This window comes from Capsicum annuum, chromosome 11 (genome assembly GCF_002878395.1).
Source record: "Capsicum annuum cultivar UCD-10X-F1 chromosome 11, UCD10Xv1.1, whole genome shotgun sequence".
NCBI classification, from domain to species: Eukaryota; Viridiplantae; Streptophyta; class Magnoliopsida; order Solanales; family Solanaceae; genus Capsicum; species Capsicum annuum.
The window spans coordinates 166804816-166817739 of record NC_061121.1 but is presented as its reverse complement, the minus strand read 5'-3'; the positions used below and the strand labels follow the sequence as shown (position 1 = coordinate 166817739).

Here is a 12924-nt window from a genome sequence, read left to right as displayed (position 1 = left end):
GAATTGTTCTGATTTTTATGGAATCAGTAAAATCAATTTAAAGAAGGGAAATTGTCAGTCAGTTACCAGGAGCACACAGAGACAAGGATGTGACCGACGATGATGAAGGCCATGGAGCAGCAATATTGTCATTTAAGTCGCAATTAAAACTGAACCCGCTTGAATTATCATATACCAGATCTGCTGGTAAGCTTCGAAGCAAGCACCCTGCTTCATTAATTTGAACAACTTCATCAGTATAAATTAGGCCAAGAATAGCTAAAACGTTCTCATTATGGAAACACAAAATGCTTTTTGGTTATGACAACACACTTTCCATCAACAAAAATGCTAGCATGGTAACATGCAGCTCTATATAAATCTAAAGCCAACAGAGTTGTAAACTTCAAATTATTTCTCACTAACCGGATATATTGATAGCTTCCATAACTCAAGAGCCTTAATCTGAACCTTTATGTTCTCATGACCAAAGATATGCAATTATTGCATGATCGAAATACTAAGGAATCATGTACACAACTACGCATAATATAGATAAGGAAATGGCGCTGCTGATTTTATGGCTATCCTTCAGATAAGGAACACGACATTTTGATATCACGAATAAGCCTCTTAAAGAAATTGTTTATCTGATTAGTGTGGATCCATTTTGTTAGGACGATTCAATCTGGTTTCCACCCACCATCCCCCAAACAGAATAGATGTGGACAGTATGCAAACATCTCACAGAATTTATTGGTAGAGCGCGTCAACTGTCTTTTCTAATGTCAGACAAAAAGCAGCACTGGACACATGAGAGGAAGTATTATTAATCTGTACAAGAGACAAGTTTCCATAAGATACACCCAATATCATTAAGGAAGATGAAAGGACAAATCCTATATCCAGTATTTAAAAACTACTTCTCGCCCTAAATTTGCATGTTACTGCATACATTTCTAAATCCATTTTTAAGCTTGATGAACAATATAACACCCTGGGAATTTAATCCTTGCAAAATTTCCTTGGTTTTGGACTCAATGGACTTGATACGACTCAAGGGTACCACTCGTACCCTTGAATACGACTTGTGGGATGGCTCGAGGGTTCACTCATACCTTGGCAGTATGGTTGGCTTGGCTACTGCCCAAAATACGACTCACTAGGTTACGAATTGTATAGGAGCATATGAATGGTATAAGGCAAGTCGTATGGTGCATGATTGTCTTGGTCTTGTGGAATCTGCCCATGGTACGGTTGGTGGGTACGATTGAGTGTACCACTCGTATCCTTAGGTACGAGTTAGGGAGGTGTGAGTCGTATAGAAGCCAGTAGGTAGGGTCTTGGCATGGTCTTGGGTACGAGTTGGGGTACCACTCGTACCCTAGGATACGGATCGTATAGGTGAGTCGTACCCCTGGACATGACTTGTTTTAATTTTACGTCAAGGGTAGTCCGGACATTTCCTACTTCAAAACCCTTTTGTCCTCACGTTATATAACCCTTGGTGGCATTCCATAACACTTGTTAAGGGATTAAAACACTTCAAATACTCTCTTAAACTCACTCTTGAAGATTGAGGGCTAGGGTTTCTTCACATGTTCTTCAAAGAGCTCAAAGATCAAGATTTCTTCCGTGAATCTTCATGTATAAGACATGTTGTCTTCCCTCACTGTTAATTCTAACTAGAAGCATGGTTTTTATGAATGTTTTCATGACTACATTGATTGCATGATTTTGGTTTTCAAATATGAATTGGGAGTTTTGATATTAAATGGTTGGTTATGGTTTTTCATGGTTTTAATTATGCTTTATGTGCATTAATGGTGGTTTTGGATAATTGGATTTCATGGGAATGGTTTAATAGTGATTGGAATTGGTTTTGGTTATATTATGCCCTCAATTTGTGTGACAAAATGATAATAATAATGTTTTCATTGCATTGAGCACTTTTAATGGAACTTTTGCTTGTTTTAGAACTTGGTAAAAAATTTATGCATGTTTTAAATGGCTTGGAAAGGTAAATGGTTAAATGGTTATACTTGTGGGGTACATGGAATCCCCCAAGTGGTTTACTATGGTAAATGGAAGGGCACTTGGAAGTCCCCTTAAACCTATTTGTGGTTGGCTATGGATAGTACTTGCAAGTATAGTCGATATGACGATACCACCACTAAATGACCTTGGTTAATAAATGGTAAATGGATTGGTTGGTTGTTTGGTAATAGTTTTAATTGGGCAATAATGATGGGATGTGTAGCAAAGCCGTGGAAGGTGAAGGTCCCAGGGGACCAAAACTGGAAACTCATATTTGTCGATATGAGGTTGGTCTTGGTGACCTTGTGCATGATGCCACACTATATTTGGGGGGATGTACTAGTCATCCCAGGTTTACTTCCATAGTCGTGTGGCTTCACGCACTGGGGCCCTTTCAGTGGTGGTGGGGGGGGGGGGGGGGGAACTCATATAGCCTGTGGATGGTTTATGACGGCAAAGCTACACAATCCAGGTAAAGGTTTTAATGGCATACTAAACCCGGTTCCCTTTCCCGACATGGTTATATATATATGTATGTATGATTATATGCATTATGGATGGTTTACTTGACTTTGTAAATGGCATTATCTTATCCTTATCTTGAGTGCATGCTAGTGTTCACCCAATAACCCGTCTACTGATAGCTGTATACCCACGCTATGCAGGAACCGACCATTCTACTTCTCCTGCTTAGTGATCGGATTCGGGGACAGTCGATGTTGGATTGAGGTAGTGAGCTTCCATATTTCGGAAGGCATCTATTTCATGTCATGGTTTACTTTACATATTTTTTGTCTTTCATAGACTTTGGTTTTGGCTATGGTCGGGGGCATGTCCTGACTAGGTACTCTTTGGTTGGTCTAGAAGCTTTGTATGGACAACTGTGGACTTGGGTATGGTATGGATTTCTTTGTTACATGTACATACATACATTGGCTTATTATCATGGTATTGGTTTATCGTTTTCGCATTGGTTTGGTTGGTTATTGGGTAGTTGGACTTGATTGGGTTGGTCTCGGATATAGACTCATCCCAAAGTCACCACATGGTTGGGTACGCTATCTTGTTATATGTTTGGACTTCAGCCAACTCAAGGTATGCGTTTGGTGGTTGGGTTGGGAAACGGGGGCGGTTTCCGGTCCTGATTGGGCTTGGGATTGCCCATTACGACAAGGCCCTGGTTCGGGTCGTGTCAAACACCCAGCCAACACTACTGGTTTTTCAATTTGTAATTCCCAGCCAATAATGCTTAACAACAGATTACAGTTAAAAATTCAATTATAGCTTAATACTGTATAATTGCACCAAGCTTGGTTTGTAAAAGAGAATCTGTACCTTCTTGCCCATATGCTGCTCCACCACGGCACACAGAAGCCTAGCGAAAAGAACACAAATGTCAGCTCCAAGAAACAAGGGACGTGGACAACAGAAAATATCATAAATGAATAATCACATTGCAAACTAAAATCCTTCAAGTCAATATCACAAAGCTCATAAACATTTGTCATGACTCCAGCCTTCTCTAACATAGAACCAAACAGCAGCACATATAATTGCTTGCCGATTTGTGATCAACATTTGCTTCTGTATCCCAGTGATGTAGGCATTTAACGAGCTACAACATGAAGGACTTGGAGCAGCTAAAGTTCTGCATGCATTGATCACTTCTGATGGTGGCTTGAAGTTCAGGGGACAAGCTATAACCAAAAGACAACAGCTTAAAATAAGCCTCTAAAAGTTTGGTAAGCATACGTCAGAGGTATAGTACTTGGGCATAATAATGGGACAAATTTATGAATTTATCCTTCTCACTTAATCTAAGGAAGAGATAAAAATATCATAAAAGTTGAAAGATTCATATTTCCATCTCAAGGATAATTCCAATTCAAGGACTACATAGAACTTCAATCCATAACGAAAAACGATGTGCCTTTTCAGATGAATTTAGCACCTTAGGTCTTAACAACCTAACTGGATTTTTCAGTGGATCTAGCATAATTGAACCAAATCATAGCAAATTAAGTTCAACCTCAGAATAGAAAGATAACAAATACAGCTACTAAAGACTAAAATTTAAGATAGAGATTGGACAAGGAGACAAATCTAATACTTTTTTATAACCTAGAAATATTTGAGGGCCAACTAGCTCATGATCTGAAACTCAGAGAGTAAAGGGGCTCCTCTACGCTTCTTTTTTGGCCCATAGAAAGGTTTGAGATCATGATGAGCACCTAACCCACATATCACGTGGTTGTGCTGGTAGAACCAGAACTCGGCACTAGCACTATTTCCATCCACCATTTCTAGCTCTTACGCATTGATGGGGTTGCCCAAAAATAGAACTGATTTCACTTCAAATCCAAACAACCAGGTTTCGAAGCAACAACTTTTAGGGGCTTTAAGAAAATTTCTTTTGAAAAAAGTAATCTAAAGTATGATTCCCTCTTAATAACCAGACCAACTTTATTGCCTTATCATTGCACCAAAATCCTGTGGGAGAGGTGGGGGGGGGGATCGCAGATGCTAACGGCTAGAATCCTTGTTAATATTCTAGAATATATTATGTAAATAAATATAGTAGGTCGCTTTATTTACTCCTATTGTACCTTCCCGAAAAAGAAAAAATTACTCCTATTGTAATTATGTATTGATTTCCATTCCTATTTAGAACCATGTGAATAATGAAGTCGATTTTCTCCCTTGTTCTCTCTTCCACTATCAGAACCTAGTTAACGGCAGTAACACATGGAAAGAGAGAGTTCCGTTGACGTAATTTTTTCGGTGACTTTCTAGGGCTGCTTTGCGTTGCAGCCTTCTTCAAGGTTGAGTGAAAACTAACACCATCAGGGTTCCCCACCCCGCAACAAGCAAACCCTAGAATCAATTTGGCAGTTGACTTGACCCGCACCCTCATGCAACGTCGAAACAATTTGTCCGACAAGCGCTTTGCCCATACGTCAGTGCATGCAAGATCCTCTGACCATTTTCGGACTTGCTTCTTTTCCAGCAGGACTGCCTAGTCTTTCCGAGGCTACCCATATAAATGCCTCCTGATCTGACCACTTTTCGGTGACCAAATTTGATTTTTCGATGACTGCTTCCATTTTTTTCAATTTTCTAGTGACTGCTTCCCGTTTTTCCGACTCAAGACAGTTTTAACAAATGTATATTACACTCTTGCTACATCGAAATCAACATATACTTGATATTTGGTTAAATTTTGCTATGACCAATCTTCATGTCTGGATCAAATATTTTTATGCTAAGAACATGGTTTCCAACAATTCGTGCCAGTCTATCACTACTAAACCCTTGATAAGTAGGTGGTGCAAATTAATTATCATGGCCTTCTCAATTCAATTATGGAGTAAAGAACAAGGTGTTCAAGATCACTTAATTAAACATGCTAATGATATTATTGAAAAGAACCCGGAAGAATTGGAGAAGATTGATGCTCTATGTGTAGTTTATTGTGGAAGTCTATTGGTTCAAAGTTGATGCCATTGTTTCGTCCATCCAAACATGCTTCTTAGTTTGAAAAAGGCTCGTGTGCCATCTCCCGTTATTCTAATGTGATTCTCGGTTAACTAACCTTAAACGGCAAGATTTGGATATGTATACCTATCTTAAACGAATTTAGGCAATTATAGAAGAAAATAATGAGTTGATGCCAGTTACTACGAGTGTTTAAAAAACAATTGGAGCAACATTAGAAGATGTTTTTAGTTGTTACACCAGCTGGACTTCCATCTAATCTTGTTCCGTACATGACCAAATTTTGGCTAACCCCACTATTCCAGTGGTGGATGACCCGCTCGCTTGAATCATAAATCGCTTGATCATTACAACTAGTTGCACCACCTATTTCATCTAGTCATAGGTACTGAAGATTCTCTTGTTTTAGCATCTCAAACTACATTCAAGACTGAAAATCGACACGGAAACAACTCTGAGAAACATCGGTCAAGGCGTAACTATTGTAACAAGTTGGGTCATACTCGTGATGTGTGCTGCTCCTTACATGGCAAACAATGATATGTTCATGTTGCTCATAGCTTTTGTTGCTCAAACTGGTTGTCTTTCACAATACACCACACTTGGTCCTTGCGGCGTGGACTCGTGCGCTTCCGACCACATTTCTGGAAACTATTCTTTATTTTCATTACTTATTCTCGGTCCCTTCCCATTGTTACCTTAGCTAATGGTTCTCATGCCATGGCAAATGGAATCAGTCAAGCTAATTCTTTACTTTCCTTAATACTGAATAATGTTCCTTTTGTTCCTAGTTGTCCCTTTGACTTTCTATCAATTAGTCGTTTGGCTAGCGCTTTTAATTATTTCATCTCATTCTTTAATAGTTTCATTTCAGATGTTTTAATTTCAGCCTCAACAATCTATGTTTTCCAATGGAATTATTCATCAAACATCTTGTTCTTACACTGCACAACAAAATAGGATCGCAGAAAGAAAATAGGACATTATTGTGACGTGTTTCCTTTTTTTATAACCTTGGTGTCCGAGCTAGCTTTCGCACACTTCGACTAAAACCCACAGGATACCTGCCACCTCCTACCAACAATATCAAGTCAGGTAACTCTGTCCACCAAAGCTTGGACAAAAGGGAAGAATAACTTTTTTTTTTTTTTTGCTAGGATTTGAACCTGAGACCATAGGTTCTCCACCCACTTCATTGACCACTAGGTCTCTTGGGTGCTATTGTGACTTGTTTTCTATTGCATCACATGCCTTCCAAACACATGTTTCATCTACATCCTCGCTCCAGGAAAAGACAAATTGGCTCTTGTCTTTCTCGTTTTTTTAGGGTACAAAAGGAATATGATGCTACTCACCTAACCTCTCATGATGCCTTATGCCATAGATGTTACTCTCTTTAAAGTCGACCCTACTTAACATCCGAACATGTAGACATTTTTGAGGTTCTACCAATTCCATCTTTTAGGGATTCTAACATCATCAATCTTCCCACTCCAGCTCCTACTGCTCCGTCTTCCTCGACTCCACCTCCACCACTTTTGACTTATCACTGTTGTCCGCACTCTTCACCCAGGCCAAAAGATTCATGCCCAACACCAATATTTACCTATTGGGGACCTGTCTACACAAAGTTCTCCTATTGCCACACAGAAAACGTATTCGTTCAACTCATAACCCTCATCCTAACTATACTTTCTTGAGCCATCATCATTTGTCACCAACGCATTTTGCCTTTGTATCATCACTATCATTTGTTTCTATTCCTAAGACTAAGGAGAAGCTCTCTCATCCAAGCTAGCAATAAGCTATGATTGAGGAAATACTTACGTTACAGTCTAGTGGTACTTGGGAGTTTGTTCATCTACCTCCAAGTAAGTCTACTGTTGGTTGCAACTGGGTATACTTGGTGAAGTTTGTCCCTGATGGAGAGATTGATCACCTAAACGCATGACTAGTCACCTATAGCTAAAATTGGTTCAATTCAATTAGTGGTTGTTTTCTATTACTAGTTGCAACCACTAGGTTTTGTTACTCAGGAGGAGTGTAACATGGTTTGCAAACTACAATGATCACTTTATGGCCTAAAGTAATCTCCTCGAGTATGGTTCAAAATATTTGGCATGGTTATTCAAGAATTTCGCATGGTTTAAAGTGAAGTTGATCATTATGTGTCACTGTTTGGGAAAATGAGCACTTCACTGCATAAAGCGATGAAGCAAAGCGGAACGAGGGTTCAACACGGGCATGTGAAAAGCAGTTGCTTCTCAGATTGAAGTGTGATGCAACCAAAAGCGAGAAAAGCGAGCCCGTTTATTTTGTTTCGTTAACAAGTGAATGATTTTATAGAATAAAAGGGGTCATGAGTCGTGACTTACCTGGTCTTTTAGAAATCAGAATAGCTAGGGTTTCATATGTTTTTTCTTCTATTTTCTACTTTGTTATTTACTCTATTTAGCTTTGATTTTTTCCATTATACGTTGCTGAATATTTTTTTCAGAAAAAGTAATTAAAATGTTGCTGAATTTTTTTTGTTTCTTAACAGCGACTCAAATGTTGCTGGATTTTTGTTTCTTAACCAAGATTAATAATGTTGCTGAATATTTTTTCTTAATAATTATAAAAACACAATGCTAATTATTTTTCTTAAATCTTAACTGCAATTTAAAATGGCTGACCCAACGTGAAAATATGGGGGAAAAAATTAGTGAGACCAATAGGACTGCAGTTGTATGTATGCTTTGTGGCAAAACAACTAAAGGGGAGTCTTTTTTTAGCTTTTAATATGAACTCTTGCTAAAACGTATAGTCTCTAATTATTCTAATCTTTTTTTCTTTTAAGTTGCACTCCATTTCAATAAAGCTCACGCTTTGCTTAAAGCGTGAAGCGGGGATCTCATCGCTTTTTTCCGCTGCGCGCTTCCCCGTGTGTTTGATCATCACTCTACTCTAGATTTGTGCATGTACTTGGTGGTTAGTAAACCATACATGTTAATAATGTATATTATTATAGAAGCGCTTGTGAAATTGATGGACTTTTTTACCCCTTAGAAATAGATTCCACGTTGGACAAAATTGTCATTTACTTTTTCTCCTAATATATAAAACTTCAAAATTCACTACAATTTGATTATTTTTTTGATAAAGTAATAAATTTCGTTAGACAACATATCCGTATAAAAAAAGTATACCAAAAGTAAAAAACCTTACCACTACAATTTGGTTATTACATCTACCTTTATTTGAACTATGTCGGAAGTCCTAAAATTTAGGATTTTAAATCAATACATCATTATCTTATATACCTTATTAAACTATACAACATAATTATAATTCCTTCCATGTTACTTCTAGTATTTAGGACCTTGAGATAAACTAGAGTTTTGTCTATAAACCAAACACACCAAAATCTTTCGTTATTTGAACTCATTCAATAGTACTATTCATCTACAACTTAATATCCAAAAAATAATCCTTCATTTACCAAAGTATACTTATGTTCCATTGTTCTCCAATACAATGAACCAGGAATATGAAAGTATGTTTCATTGTACAAAGTACAGTATACATTTTTATTGTATAGTAGTGTGAACTGCATATACTTTACCCTCCCTAGACCCCATTTTGTAGAAATACATTGGGTATGTTGTTGTAGTACAACAACAACATACCCAACACATTCCCACATAGTGGGATTTGGGAGGGTAAATTGTACGTGGACCATACCACTACCTCAGGTGAAGTAGAGAGCCAGTTTCCGATAAACCCCCGGCTCAGGACAGATAACATTATAATAAACATAAAAACATTAAAGCATATAAACTAATACAACATGCAAAATAAAGTAACACTGCTAGCTAATACAAAAAACAATACAACCCCAAGACAATACTATAATCTATCTATTCGAAATCATAGACATCACTCAAACACCCCGGACAGGAAACTTCAGACGCAAACAAAGTACTCTTCCCTACTATTACAGTCACACTCCTACCCCCTAACCCTTTACCCTAATTCATATCCTCCACACCTTTCTATCAAGGGTCATGTCCTCTGTAAGCTGTAACTACTCCATATTATGCCTAATCACCTCCCTCCAATATTTCCTCGGCCTACCTCTACCCCGCTTAAAACCATTCATAGTCAGTCTCTCACACCTCAATACTGGAGCATCCGAGCCCCTCCTCATCATATACCCGAACCAACAAAACCTCACTTTTCGTATCTTGTCCTCTACCGAAGGCACTCCCACCTTATCCGAATAATCTCATTCCTAATCTTATCTCTCCTAATAAGGCCACACATCCATCGCAATATTCTCATCTCCGCCACCTTTAACTTTTGACTGTGGGAGTTCTTAACTGGCCAACACTCCGCTCCATACAATATAGCCGGTCGGACTATCACTCTGTAGAACTTACCTTTAAGCTTCGAAGGCACCTTCTTATCACACAATACTCCCGAAGCGAGCCTCCATTTCAACCACCCTACACCAATACAATGCGTGACATTCTCATCAATCTCACTGTTCCCCTGAATTGTAGACCCCAAATACCGTTGTTGTAGTATTTAAAATAACATATGTTAGAATTTAACATAGATGATGTTTTAGTGACCATGATGTATATGGGCTACTAGACATAGAAGGCCTGTGCTCAGAACGGGCCCAATATATATCATTTTTTTCTTAATTTATGTGACATAAATATAATTTAGATAATCAATCATTAAAATAATTTAAATTTTTAGTTATTGTGATTTATAATATTTTTTCTTCTATTCCAATTTAAGTGACACGGATATAAGTTTGAGAGTCAATCGAATATTTTATATATTTTATATTTTTAAGTTGATAAATATGTGATTTCTAATGCTTTTAGCATAATTTTTCAATAAGTTATGTCTTCCTCTGTCCCATCGTAATTTATGTGGCACTAATATAATTTCGATAGTCAAAAAAATATTTTAATCATTTTGTGTATTTTATTTTTTTATGAAATATTATTAACTTTTTTAATGCCTAGATGACCATAAAATTTAATTAGGGTGATATAATAAAATCACGACTGAAACAATGAAACAAACATGTCTTAAATAACTTATAACAACTAATTAGAAGTGATAAAATAAAATTATTATAAAAAATACATGTGAAAAATTTGAATGGGTCTCATATAAGACATCTAATTAATTTAAAACATCAAGAGTTAATTTATCATTTTATGTTTATTTTATCTTTTTATTAAATACTATTAATTTGGTAATACTTAAATGACTTATAATAATTAATTAGGGGTGATATAGTAAAATTACGATTAAAACAACTGAAGAAGGTAGTACAAAACATCAAGAGTTAATTTATTATTTTATTTCTATTTTATCTTTTTTTCAAAATTAATTATGGGTGATATGATAAAATCACAATTGAAACAACGAAGCAGACATGTCTTAAATGACCTATAACAATGATATAATGAAATTACTATAAAAAATACTTGTGAAAAAATTTAAATAGGTCTCATATAAAACATCAAATAGAATAAAACATCAACAATTAATTTATCATTTTATATTCAATTTATCATCTTTATTAAATATTATTAATTTGTTAATACTTAGATGACTTATAATGATTAATTAGAAATGATGTAGTAAAATAACGATTGAAGCAACACAAGCAGGCATGCTGAAGAGGTGTCTGCTTATTTCCATATTTTTTTAATTAAATATTATTAATTTGTTAATACTTAAATGACTTATAATAATTAATTAGGGGTGATATAGTAAAATTACGATTAAAGCAACTGAAGAAGGTAGTACAAAACATCAAGAGTTAATTTATTATTTTATTTCTATTTTGTCTTTTTTTTTAAAATTAATTATGGGTGATATGATAAAATCACGATTGAAACAACGAAGCAGAAATGTCTTAAATGACCTATACAGTGATGTAAGGAAATTACTATAAAAAATATTTATGAAAAATTTAAATAGGTCTCATATAAGACATCAAGTAGAAATAAAACGTCAACAATTAATTTATCATTTTATATTCAATTTATCATCTTTATTAAATATTATTAATTGTTTTATACTTAGATGACTTATAATGATTAATTAGGGATGATATAGTAAAATAACGATTGAAGCAGCTAAAGCAGGCAGCACAAGCAGGCATGTCGAAAAAGTGCCAGCTTATTGCGCTTTATAAATAAGTAAAAAATATAGATTGATTAGCACTAGGTGAGAATAAAAAATGATATACCTAAAATACATCAACCTGAAGCCATCAAAGCGACCTCAGATCTAACTGACTGAAGAAAAAATGCTTAACTGAACTAAACCAAAAAGGAGCCTACTAATATGAAAGAATGGGTTCAACTTCTTGTAGTAGTCATGCATTGTCATTTTTATTTAGAACAGCAACAGTTAGTCTATATATCCACAGGTATACTACATCAGAAAATGTAGTCCCCTTCAAAAAGAGTTGTAGTTACATAGGATCCTATTTGCGAGGTTAATCTATAGCTGCATAAATAGCTACTGATTGTTCTATTACTAACTGTTTACACCAAGAATAATAGAGAGCTAGACAATTTAGTTTAAACTTCTGCATGTTGTTTTCTCCCCTCAAAACATCTCTATTTCTCTCCAGCCACACTAAACACCATATGCTAGCTGGAACAATCTAACATCTCTCTTCTTTCTTGGCTGTATTTCCATCCTTGTTCCAACACTTTAGAAACCCTTTGATGCTATCTGGTTTCACCCATATGATCTCTCATATTGATGAACATCTTCCACAATTGATCAGTCCATTTTCAATGCAAAAAATGATGATTAATTATCTCCGCTGGTTCTTCACTCAAAAAAACATCTAGCGCATAGGTGAAACCCTTTTTTGTTCACATTTTTTATACAAGAACATCCCACAAACTCAAGGACAACACAAGATAACAAGAGGAATAACAACACAAGATAACAAGAACCAACGATTTTCACTAAAACAAGAACAAACTAGTACATGAAAGTAAAGATAGGTAGTGAGACATACACTATTACAAGACCAAAGAACCTAAGGATATCTCAAATCCAAGGACCCCTAAGACTTACAATAGTAACACCATACTTCTACGAAGACACAAGAGGGAATCCACCACTCAAGCACCAACATTTCTAGCCAATTTTGCAACACCAGTGAGTACCACACTTGTTCTTACCCTAGTTTCGGTTACAACTCCCTCTCTCTCTAGAGAATAGTCTTTCAATATCATTTAACAACCAAATAACTAAAGATCTAAAACTAGTCTATTTATAAACTTATTACAAACATAAGTGAAATGTCCCAAAAGCCCTTAATGAAGGGAAGACAAAAGGTGCCTATGGAGTGTAGTGTATGGCCAGTTCTTGGTG

At 36.1% G+C, this 12924-nt stretch overlaps 1 pseudogene; it reads right to left on the bottom strand.

Moving 5' to 3' along the window:
* Positions 1-12924, bottom strand: part of LOC107848235 — a 44884-nt pseudogene that overhangs the window by 633 nt on the left and 31327 nt on the right.